General features: G+C 39.4%; 1 protein-coding gene across 2 annotated transcripts in view; it reads right to left on the minus strand.

Moving 5' to 3' along the window:
- grm3 (glutamate receptor, metabotropic 3) overlaps positions 1–12,381 on the minus strand; it is a 188,404-nt gene extending 176,023 nt beyond the window's left edge. For both annotated transcript variants that reach the window (XM_034176630.1, XM_034176626.1), the window contains exon 1: positions 12,227–12,381. The gene's annotated coding sequence lies outside the window, so the exon portion shown is untranslated. The remainder of the gene's footprint in view (positions 1–12,226) is intronic.
- Between the last annotated feature and the right edge of the window lie 973 nt (positions 12,382–13,354).

Here is a 13,354-nt window from a genome sequence, read left to right on the forward strand (position 1 = left end):
CCAAACAAGCCTCCATGACCAACTACAGCGAGCAGACTGGGAGCTAAAGACAAGAGGAGGAGACGCTCCGCTCAGCACCTGTCACTCAAAGTGACCACACCCCTATATTTACAGAAATTTATGGCTTAAAACATCTTAAAGAAATATGTTAGAAAAAAGATCAACACTCTGTAAAGTTGTGATGGAGGAGGAATCTGTTGCATGAGACCAAAAACATTTTTTGTACCAGGCTGTAAGCATGTTCATTTGTACTCTAAAATTGGACATTTTAACATAGAGTCCTACAAAAAAGTGCTTTGTTTTGGAGACAACCTCAAGCAGACAGTCAAGGTGCTGCATTTCCATGTCTGTCTAATTTCTAGCATGCTCAGGTTGCCATTTGAGTATTACTATCTCACTTTTGGAGCCAGCCTCAAGTGGCCATTCAAGGAACTGTAAAATTTGGCGCGGCCACATTGCTTTCATTTTCTGCAAACTTTTAGTATTGGCTCGGTACACTGTCAAATACTTATAAGCCAGTTTCAAGTTTAGGCGCCGCAGGGGCTGCTGGGTAAATTCAAAGATGATCAAACACAACACAAAATAAACACATAAAAAAAAGAACAAACACTGTCATCATCAGTAAATCGCACATAAATTCACAAACACAAAACAAATGCACAATAAATAAATAAATAATAACACTGACTTTTGAGCTGCTTACATACCATTTTTGTCCACAGTGTAACTTTTTGTCTTCTTACCAGCGCTTGTGTGCTTTGACCTGTGAACTGTTAGTGTTAGTCTGCGTTCATAAACAAGAGCTAACATGTATGATTTTAGGGTTTACAAAGTTTTGACCGTTAAATTTACTCACTTTACCAGCAAAAAAAATGTTAGTGGATGGAAAGTTAGCGGAACTAAATTTAGCAGAAGCTAATCGGTTCGCTGATGGTTTTCAAAGTTAGCTAAAAAGCTAATCTGCGAATTCGCCCTATTGATGTTTCAAATCCCGCATATCCTCGGAGAGTTCGCCGCTCTGCAAGATCTCACTAACATTGAGAACTGCATTGAGATGCTCTGATCACGCTTCACTTTAACCGCTGCACACGGACAACAGCATTAACATCGCAACATAAAACTATTTTTATATTGTGCCTAAAACTCTCATGAATATATTCTCTGGGTTTATGGACGTTGTTATTGCATTTATTTTATGTAAACATGCGAGAATCACAGGCTGTCTCTCCGTTATTTTCAATGGGAGCTGCTGTGAACTCCGCTCGCTTCCTGATCATGTCGTTCTGGGAGAAAGTGACGTTTGCTCTTTAACGTCTTGATTATTGTTCTTTACAACACTGTTTGCCCTCTTTGTTCCAGACTAATATATATAATATGTCTGAAATTTGGTTTGCTCTTATTAAATTCTACGCAGATTAAATGCAGCAGACACGGATTATTTGTTATAATTGTTTTAGCAAATTTTCAGGATATCATACATGCAGTTTCTTATAAACATGACAAAAAGCATAAAAAATATATTTTTGTAGTATAATATTCATTTACAATTGTCATCATGTGGTTTCTCTATATGTTGTTTGACTGCAGCGACTCTGGCGCGCAAGGGATTATGGGATACGTCAATAGGGCGAATTAAAACGTTAGCTTTGCTAATTAGTGGTTAGCAGATTAGCGGAACTGTGCCCACCACTGTTAAAACCCTGGCAACCCTTTCAGTAAAGCATAGTGCTTTCCTACTGACATATTTGTCCCAGTGTTTTTAATTCTTTCATGCTACTATATTTTTGTTGTGTGTTTTCTGTTTTCCAATCTGCGCCCTTCCCCAAGCCCATATTCTGCCGATGCTTCTACAAACCAGCTCCCTCTGAATCCTCTTTCTGTCTGTCAAACTTCAGACTTGTCCAATGTATGGTCATTGGGGATGCTGAGTCAAACCTGGGTTTTCATCTGAAGTTGATCTTCTCTTACACCCCGCCACCACCACCACCCCAACACACACACACCTTTTATCTTGTCCTATATTTCTATTATTGATATGTTTTTCTATAAGTGTTCCAATGCTCGCCGGTCCACCAAGTTCCCCTCCGTGTCTGAAGACCTTCCTGGAGCACAGGGGGTTGCATGCTACGGACACGATAAAGTCCTAAGATTTTTGTCCTGTATAAATAGTAATTGAAATGTTTTATGCTAAATTGCTGCCGAATTCATGTTTCTGCTCTCCGGCCTTATACACAGTACTCACACTGTCATTAAAACATGGCTAAGTACACTGTTGCAAGGTTGTGAGGAAGCGCTTTTATTATTTCGCTGACTTTAGAGCAGGCAAAGTGGATTATAATTCTGCAGAGGGCTCTATGTGAATACTTGGGTATGTTTTTCTCTGTTAATACAGGACACTACTGCAATTCACTGTAATTGACATGAATTTAAGCTGATTGCAGTTGACCTTCACAAAGGATGAAAGTACAGCTTGTGCAACCACTTTGTAAGCCTTTCAATAGCAGAGAATGGGATGCAAAAAACTTACTGTTTGATTAAAAAGTGCTTTATTTCATGTTTCTCATATGGTATTTTTTGTTCCCAGATGAAATTCTGAAACTGAAATATGTCTATTATGAACTAAAGTAAATAAATAAACTGAGTGGATCAGTGAAGTATGCCTTTCTTTGGAGTTGTGCGGAAACCTCGCCTTTATAGAGATTGAAGAATACTGTATTTCATCTTTTTTTTTCAAACTGCATCTCATTTTCCTCCCAGCTGCTTTTCTTTGATCACCTTGTCTACATTTAAAAAAAAAGATGTCACTGCACAGCATCACTTGAGTTGGATTGCAGAAACCAATGACTTAGGTGCCTTTGTTGGTGAGGAAAGGTTTACTGACCTTGACTTTGCGGAACTTTGTAGAATCAATGGACAACCTGACTGCAGCACCTGAGTAGCTGAGTGAGGAATCTCAGCTACGCACATTAGTGGAAATACCCTGGATCTGCTTCTCGCATGTGGTATTGCTGTCACGAATATTGACATTATGCCTCTTACATCAGTGGTGCCTGATCACTCACTTATTGAATTTACAGTTTCGCTGCCGTGTTTAGTGGAACAGCAACCTTATATATCTTTACGGCGATGCATCAACTCCTCAACTAAGACTGAACTCGAAGCTAGACTGCCTGATGTCTTAGCTTCACATTTGATTAATACTCAGTCAGTAGACAGACTTGTGGATAGTTTAAACTCAGTGCTCAAAACAACACTCGACATGATTGCACCACCTGTGTTAAAACCGCGCTCCCCCAAATCACAGTCACCTTACTTAGTTCAATGATTATCTGCGTGACCTCAAGCATAAAGCAAGAGGTCTACAATGGAAATGGCGTCATTCAAGTATTTCACCTTGCGTGGCGTCATGCTATCTTAGACGATAAGCATGCATTATTGGCTACAAAGTGGACTTACTACTCTGATTTGATCAACAAAAACAAGCATAACTCAAAGTTCTTGTTTGACACGGTGGCAACACTTTTGCATGGAGAACCACCTGTAGTTCGCTCTCCTTTTACAGCACAAGATTTCCTGGATTACTTTGGGAAGAAAATAGAAGACATCAGGTTAAACATATCCCGGCATGCCTTAATCCAGCCACTACACCCTGCTATTGATGTGGGTGCCACTACTGAGGTATTACCTAGATTTAAAGAATTTGACAGTATCTCACTAGGCATGCTGACAAAACTCGTAATGTCAACAAAAAGCATAACCTGTTTATTTGATCCTATACCAACAAAACTGTTTAAGGACCTGTGGTCCATTCTTGGGCTGACTGTGCTGGAAATTATTAATCTTTCTTTAACTTCTGGATCTGTTCCTAAATGTTTCAAATCTGCAGTGATTAAACCATTACTTAAGAAACCTAATCTTGACCCTAGTGTATTGACAAACTATCGGCCGATATCAAATCTATCATTTTTCTCTAAAATTCTGGAAAAAGTCGTGTCACGGCAGCTCGTAGACTATCTTACTGAGAATAATCTCTTTGAGCCACTGCAGTCTGCTTTTAGAAAATATCATTCTACAGAGATGGCTCTGTGAATGGTCTTCTGCTTACAATGGATTCGGACACCACTACGGTTCTGTTGCTGTTAGATCTCAGTGCTGCATTTGATACAGTGGATCATCATATTCTACTTGACAGGCTGGAAAATCATTTTGGGATTACTGGGAGTGCCCTTGCATGGCTGATGTCATACTTGATCAGTCGTTCTCACTGTGTTTTGTAGAGTAACACTACCTCTAACCTTAGTGACATGAAATTTGAGGTTCCACAGGGGTCTGTTTTAGGCCCCCTGCTTTTCTTCCTTTATATAGCACCCCTTGGGCACATATTGCAGCGTTTTGGGATTACCTTTCACTGCTATGCAGATGATACTCAGTTATACATGCCAATAACTGCTGGTAATCTCGTTCACATAAAATCCTTAGAAGATTGCCTTGCAGCAGTGAGAAGTTGGATGTCTAGAAACTTCCTACTTTTAAACTCTGATAAGACTGAAATGATGGTTCTTGGTCCAGTGAAACACCGGCATCAATTTGACCAGTTAACGCTCAGCCTCGGCTCGTGTGTCATACATCACACTGACAAAGTGAGGAACCTTGGGGTAATTTTTGATCCTTCATTGTCCTTTGGTCTCCACATTAGAAATATTACTAGGACTGCTTTCTTCCACCTGCAAAATATAGCGAAGATTCGTCCCATCCTGTCTATGGCTGATGCTGAGACCCTGATCCATGCATTTATCTCTTCTAGATTGGACTACTGCAATGTTCTATTTTCTGGTTTACTGCAGTCCAGCATTAGGGGTCTCGAATTGGTTCAAAATGCTGCAGCCAGACTTTTGACACGAAGCAGAAAGTTCGAACACATTACACCCATTTTGGCATCCCTTCACTGGCTTCCTGTCCCAGTGAGATCAGATTTTAAGGTTCTGCTACTAACCTATAAAATTATTCATGGACTGGCACCCTCCTACCTAGCCGACCTAATTAAACCTTACGTACCGGCCCTGGCTTTACGTTCTCAGGGTGCAGGACTACTTTGTGTCCCTAAGGTGAATAAGAAGTCTGCGGGTCACAGAGCTTTATCTTATCGTGCCCCTGTTCTGTGGAATGATCTCCCTGTGTCAATAAAACAGATTCTGTGGAGATTTTCAAGTCCAGCCTTAAGACGCACTTATTTTCCCTTTCATATGGCTAGCATACTGGTACAGTTTTGTTTTACGCTTTTTACTCTTTTAATTCATTTTATTAGTAATTGGAGCGGGCCGCGGCCTCAACTTTACCTAATTTCTGGGTCTTTTAGTGAAGTTTAGGGCTTGTGGCCGGCGATCACCTTAGTATTTCTCTGTTTTTCTTGTTGTTTAATGCTGACAAATTGTACAGTATTTCTTGTCTTTCTGATGCCTGATTCTGTTTTTTCTCTCTGTTTAAGGTGCAGCTCCATTCAGAGATGGGAGTTGTGTTCGTGTTGGCGACCCTCCTGTCCTGTGCGCCAATAGCATTTCTTGTATATTCGTCCATGAATTGCTCTGTGAATTGTTCTGTAATTTATGTTTTGTAGCATGGCCCAAGCAGAGGGTCACCCCTTTGAGTCTGGTCTGCTTGAGGTTTCTTCCTCAGAGGGAGTTTTTCCTTACCACTGTTGTTCTGGGGGTTGGTAAGGTTAGACCTTACCTGTGTGAAGCGCTTTGAGGCAACTCTGTTGTGATTTGGCGCTATATAAATTAAAATAAATTGAAATTGAAATTGAATCTGAGTGTCCAAGTGAGATCAGGACTAATAATGGTCTCCCATTGGCGGGTTTTGGCCCCTGTTTTAAAATTGAGGAAATTTGACCCAGTCTTTTTAAATATAGGAAACAAATTTCATATTGCCAACTATTTTATATCCACTTTCATATGAGTGTAACCACATATTGCCCAGTCCACCCTAGTATGTATGATTCCTGTGACACAACTATGTTTGCATATGCCCTGTATGCTTTTCATAGGTTTCATGTTGCAGAGGAGAGTTAGAAGGAGGCTTCTGCACAGAGAACAGTAGGTCCCGATTGCTGTATATTGTATCCACTTGTGTATTTTCACACACTTTACACAAAATGACCCCCACTCAGCAACACAATTCACAGTTTCTTCTGTCTTCTCAAATATTTTTTAAAGCTGTTTAAAATTTTGCTGATTGCTCATAATATTCTATAATCACCAATTACACCCAAATATTGTCTCCAATTGGGTTTGTGGTTGTTTTTAGTGCCAAAAACATACACAATTGGATATCAAAAACTGGCAATAGGAGGTCATCCTAAGAGCCAGATTTTCAATGACTTCCTGGACTCAGACATCAGAAGTGTATGTGTGTGTGGTGAAAGTGTTGAACATGTAGAGAGATTCAGTTATCTCTGCAGTGATATTCATGTCTATCAGCCTTTGAGATTGAGAGATGCCTAGGAAGGGCTTATGTAGTTATAAGGTCACTGGACAGAGGTGTTTGGCAATGCATATATCTTTGTGGGAGAATGAAGGTCCAAGTGTTTTGGGTCCTGGTGCTCCTAGTCTTACTTGATAGCTGTGACACTTGGACACTTATCAGTGACCTAAGGTGATGACTTGATGTCTTTGGTACTCAGAGTCCTCGAAGGATCCTTGGGTACCACGAGAATGACTTTATGTCACATGTTGTGCTCAAACCCTTACATACTCTGGCAGGATTTTAGATTTTTTTGGCTATTTTTTCAGAGAATATAAATGATAAAAATAAAAAAAAAATCGCTCATGGTTAGTGGTTGTGTGAAGCCATTTATTGTCAAACAACTGTGTTTACCTTTTTACGTCATAATGACAACAGAAAGTACCCAAATGACCCTGATTAAAAGTTTACATACCCCAGTTCTTAACACCATTATTTCCCCCTTTAACATCAATGACAGCTTGGAGTTTTTTGTGGTAGTTGTGGATGAGGCTCTTTATTTTGTCTGATGGTAAAAGCTGCCCATTCTTCTTGCCAAAAAGCCTCCAGTTCCTGTAAATTCCTTGGTTGTCTTGCATGAATTGCACATTTGAGATCTCCCCAGAGTGGCTCAATGATATTGAGGTCAGAAGACTGAGATGGCCAGAACCTTCACTTTATTCTGCTGTAGCCAATGACAGGTCGACTTGACATGTTGGAACATCCAAGTACATCCCATGCACAGCTTCTGGGCTGATGAGTGCAATTTTATATTTTCTAATGACATGCTGCATTCATCCTGCCATCAATTTTGACCAGGTTTCCTGTGCCTTTGTAGCTCACACATCCCCAAACATCAGCGATCCACCACCTTCACAGTAGGAATGGTGTACCTTTCATCATAGGCCTTCTTGATTCCTTTCCAAATATAATGTTTATGGTTGTGGCCAAAAACTTCAATTTTGGTCTCATCACTCCAAATGACTTTGTTCTCTGTGCTGTTTGGCATATTGTAAGTGTGATACTTTGTGGAATTTAGGTAGTAATGGCTTTCTTCTGGTGAATCGATCATGCAGCCCATTTTTCTTCAAGTGTCTCCTTATTGTGCATCTTAAAACAGCCACAGCACTTTATTTCAGAGAGTCCTGTATTTCAGATGAAGTTATTTGTGGGTTTTTCTTTGCATCCTGAACAATTTTCCTGGCAGTTGTTGAAATCTTTGTTGGTCTACCTGACTGTGATTTGGTTCCCGTAGAATCCCTCATTTTCCACTTCTTAATTACAGTTTGAACACTACTGATTGGCATGCTCAGTCCCTTAGATATCTTTTTATATTGCTTTCCTGTTTAATACAGTTCAGTTACCTTTTCTTTGACAATTCTTTTGCTTTCCCTATGACTCAGAAATCAGAACTGTCAGTGCAGCACTGGATGAAAGATGCAAGGGTCTGTCAGGAGCCCAGAAACTCACTGACCTTTTATACGCACACACTGATTACAAGCAAACAGATTACAGGTGAGGACGGTTACCTTTTACAGCCATTCAAACCCATTCATGTCAACTTGTGTGCATGTTACAAGGCCAAAATCATTAGGGTATGTAAACGTTTGATCAGGGTCATTTGGTTAGGTTCTGTTATCATTATGATTTAAAAAGTGTAAACACAGTTGTTTGACAATAAGTGGCTTCAACAAACCACTAACCATGAGTGAAAAAAAAGTTTTTGTGTTACCATTCATATTCTCTGAAAAATGCCCCCCCCCCCCAAAAAAAAAGTAAAATAAAAAATTCTGCCAGGGTATGTAAACGTTTGAGCACAGCTGGCTGTAATTTCACTTGGCTGCAGCAGACAGATGCTTATTTTCAAGAGGTGGGAATGGACTGATTGGCTACCTTGGTGGTTGCCATCAAGGAACCAAGGTTGTTCCTTATGTAGTGTGGCATGATCTTGTGGTGGACAGCTGTACAAACAGACTGCTGGACACCACAGTTCACATCTGGAGTGTTTACAACAAATGCTGCTGGTCTTCCTCCAAATTTAACCTTTGACCTCAAGCTCAACTTACAAACACAAGCTTTCTTTGAGTTTAACCAAGTTTTTAGGTGCTTATTTTTACTGATTTCTAATCAAATGCTGTGCATTTTTGGAGGTTTATTTTGTCAATGCTGAAGGCAGATGAACAAATGTTAGTTTTAGATGAAAATAGCAAAACCCATTTCCAGTAAGTCTGTAAAAAGCCTGGAAGTTCAGAATGTATGTCACAGTGCACACCAGCACCTACACCGACTCCTCTGCCATTCTACATATACAGCAAAAATAGACGACATCACTGGTGAAGGAGATTTTTTTCTTTGCACAATGTTGGCACACTGCTTTCCTGCATGCAGTCCAGAGAGTATTACTGCATGAAAGCTACAAGGCCAACTGTACACAAACAGACACACACAACACAAGTCTATGCGAGCATCACATGTAATTCCTTTGAAAAATGCTGAAACTCAAGGCTGATTGCCTTTGCCGAGTGACAATTCCAACGTGTACCTTGGTATTGGCACAGATTTACATGGTCGTTATACACATAAATACATAATAGACACTTAAATACTGTGCATAAACAGCCTTACTGATCTACTTGTAAATTGTCAATGAACAAATGTACTACTACGTATGTTGTGTGCACAAGGTACACAGGTACCAACTGAAAAGCACACAAATTATTTACAATCCCACATTTGCACACATAATGTGCATCATGCGTGGTTGTTAGCTTGTTAGTTGGATGGAAAGACATGACAATTATGATAATTTATCAATCATCAATGAATCATCCAGCAGACACAACTATGGAATATTACACAGGCAAAACAATGTTGCTCTTTCAGTCAATCTGGGGCATCAAAGTTCACCAAATGCAATATGGTTTCTTGTCACTATATGTTCTTTTAATTTGGTCAGTTAAAAGATAACAGCATTTTTTGTTTGTTTATTTGTTTATTTATTTCATGATTGTCTTCACACGTTTGCTGAGATGGACTCACTCACTCACTCACTCACTCACCTACCTATATTTTTGCAGTTGAAACCATATATTGCCAACACAAGGAATAACACAAAACATAATAGCAGCAGCAACAACAACAATAACAGTAATTGTTATTATTATTATATAATTTCTCTTCTTATGTAATAATACTACTACTAATAATAATAATAATTGTTATTATTATTATTGTTGTTGTTGTTTTTGTTGTAAATATACATTGTGGCAACAATGTTACAAAAATGTCGCTACACATTGCGAAGCACAGAAATGGATGTTTATATCAGGCAAAATAAAAATAATCTAAATATTCTTACCAGAAATATGTACAAAACAACTGGACAAAAACAAATAACTCAAGCGCAGTTTGGGAGGATGGAACATAGCAGTTAGTTTAAGTCCTTGTCCAGATATATATTTTTTTAATCCAATGAGTATATCAACCTGTATTATAAATTGTCTGTATTGCAACATCATTATCATATTATATTTATGATAACTGCGAGTATAATGGGCCAAGTCATGGATCTAGTTGTAGTACACAGTCAGTTTTGGAGAGTAAAATATATTCTGCCGGGATTACATTTGGTCCCAGTCCAAACAGAGTTAAATACACTCTATTGTAGAGTGAAATCAGCTCTAATGTCTTGTCAAATCATGTTTTTCAAATCCAATAAGAGTCACTCACAACATGATAGAGTTGATTTTACCCTGTGATAGAATTGATTTTGCACTGTGATAGGGTATATTTAACTCTGTTTGGACTGGGACCAAATGTTATCCTGGCAGAGTATATTTTACTCTGCAAAATTTGCACTTTCTCCTTCCTCAAAGTAAAATAACTTTTTCACTCATCTTTAAAATAGAACATAAAGAGAATGAAGGGGTGACTGCAGGATCTAATTTTGTGAACATGTTATAGAATGTAATTATAAGATACATAATACAGTATTCTATTAGTTTTCATAATATCTTGTCCCTCATAAACAAGTATATTATCATGCAGCCAAAACTTTGTATGCAATTTTTTTCTTACTACGTTTCAACTTCAGCTTTTGGTTTAGAAACCAAAAAAAAAAAAAAAAAAGGTCTGATGTAACTGAGACACACAGAGAGATATAGAGTTCACATTCAAGACCACACAAGCTCCATGACTGATCAGGGTGTTTTTAGATAAAGTACAATTTGTGGTGTGGTATATGCTGAAAAAAACATCCTAAAAGTTCCAGTCAGTGCTGCAGATGGTGCTGCAAAAATATAGCAGCAAAAGCAAGGATGCTTAGTTTGAATGAGAATGTTATCTTTTCCTCCTGACAGACAACTGCAGGATCATGCAAAATAAACTACCAGGCTGATTTTTGAAAGTTCGCGGTTGGGTGGATCATGGAACAGGAAAGAACTCTTCAAATTTTAGGGTGGGTCTGATAGAGAGGTAGAGCCAGGAATAACGTATTCCATTTAATTTACATTGCAATTGACTAGGGACATTTTTTGTTGCTTCTCTGGAAACATTGCATTGATCTTCATGAAAAAAAGGCCTACTTATAGTATGAATGTGTCAGATCAGGTTTGATGTGGATATCAATTAAAGTTCAGATCCGTTGGAACAAACAGGGTTAGAAAAATATATAAATGAAGAGTGAACTGCTGGCCTCAGTGGATGTCTGCACCCTTTGAGTTTAAAATATGTTACTGTGCAGAAATGTTTAGACATGATGAAAAACATGGCAAAGATACAGTCAAAAAACAATGAGATACAATTAAGTCTGAGGTGGAGCTGCTTGTGGTTTTGCACGAACGTAATGTCGATCAATTCATTACTTTTTTGATTGCCCCTTTTTTGGATATTTTTGTTTGGTTTTGTTTGTGTGTGTGAAATCAGGCTGTAAACCTACAAATGAATCAAAAAGTATTCACCAAAAACAGTCCTTGTTGTGTAAAACTGATCAAATTTGCACCAAATTTTTTTTTTAAGACAAACATCATAAATAGGGTGTTTCAGACTTTTGCAGAATGGTGCCAAATATGCAGCTGTCAGGTCTTGACTTTCAGAATTTGAATATAATTTTAGATTTGCAGTGGAGGGAAAATCAATAAATAAACAAATAAATAAATCCATCACGCGCCAGCGCACGTCTGTAGCTCAGTGGAGCCTGACAGGTGAATTTGGCGCACACTTATTGCTGGTGCTGCGCGCACAGGTCCGGCTCTGCTGGTACCAAGGTATTTGTAGGCAAACGGAAAGTCACTGCTCTGAGAATCATCCACCTGTGCGCTCTCGATCCGCGCAGGATGCTTCCAAGCTGCGCCTCGGCGCGGGCTCCAGGAACCCAAATAACTTCTTTACGCATGCAGTGTCAGCACGCGACTGCAGATACTCTTTGTTTCACCTTCTGGATCTTTACAGTGCAGCACATATCAGCTATCAGGGATTCATGCTTCCTTCATTTCATCACAAGATGCGATCATCTGATTGAAAACAAAATGTTCATGCAGCCCCAAGTGCGCGCTAAAATGCTGTGCAAAGTTCAAAGTAAATTGCGTCCTACTGTAGGATTTGGATGACGTGGGCTGGCACGGTACCGGACTGTCAATTTCCTTTTTACTGCACTCTGTCGCCCAAGCTTTAATGTAGGACTGCAGCATCCCTCCTCTCACTTCCAAGTAAGATGTTTTCTTTGACCTACCTTCACGTTCCGCGTCCTCCAAAGGTTGCGCATGAATCTCAAGCTGCTGGAAGTTTGACTTAGTCTACTCCTGATCCCTCGGAGGAGTCGCACTGAGAGAGAGGATGGGTGCCACTGCTCTGCGCGCCAGCTCTGTGTATGTGTGCGTGACCGCGCATCCGCGTGTGCGTGAGGGAGAGAGAGAGAGGGAGAGAGAGAGGAAAGAGTGAGAGAGAGAGAGAGAGAGAGAGGGAGGGAAACAACAGACGTGGTGAGCTGTTGCCCCTTGCCAAAGGATGCTTCAGTCTCCTAGCAACAACAATCGATCTGGCAAGGAGACATTTTTATTGGACAAAAAGAAAAGTTTGCCATTCACCCCTTAGTAGAGTGTGTGCTTATACCACTCTGAGCAACTCCGGCTTTAATCAATGAAAAAAAATAAAAAAATAAAAAAATAATAGACTTTGCCCGAAGGAATTTGCCCGAAGTGCAGAAGCCATGCGTCTGTCCTTGCAGGAAAAAAACGAGGCATGGAGCCAAAGAAAGGATTCAGAAGTTCCCACAAGCTGTAAACATGGTGTCCCTTCTTCATCAGGCAGATGTGAAAGGACATGCTTGGATGGTAGATTCACATCATAGCTGCTGCTGAATGCCCAAAAGGGTCGGTGAAATTCATTTTAGCAGCAAATTTAAAATCTTTTTTTGTTATTTCCCCCACTGCAATCCACAAATCTGTGCCGATTCACATAAATAGATAATTTATTTGTTCAATTCTGATATTTCATGCAAGTTTAATAATCATCTTCATGCAGCTTAGTGTAAATGTGCAGTCTTACAGGTGTAGTCCCGTTTGGGGTTTCTCAGAATTGGCCAAATTCACGTTTGTGTGAAATCTAGTTCTGATAAAGTACCTTTATTTCTGTGGCATTTTTGCAGAATTACAGCTAAAATTGCTGTTTTTTATTTTCTTGGGATTCCGTGGCAAATATAGTTGGTTTGCTCTCTGAGGTCTTGCAGATAACATGAAAGAAGAAGGGCACAAGGTTCCAAATTCATGCTGCATTTTTTTTTAGAAAAATAACACTCAAGTTTAGGAATAATACGTGGAATTAAGATTTCATAAAATGCCAGTTTCTCTACTGACTCATT

Source organism: Thalassophryne amazonica, chromosome 8 (genome assembly GCF_902500255.1).
Source record: "Thalassophryne amazonica chromosome 8, fThaAma1.1, whole genome shotgun sequence".
Lineage (NCBI taxonomy): Eukaryota > Metazoa > Chordata > Actinopteri > Batrachoidiformes > Batrachoididae > Thalassophryne > Thalassophryne amazonica.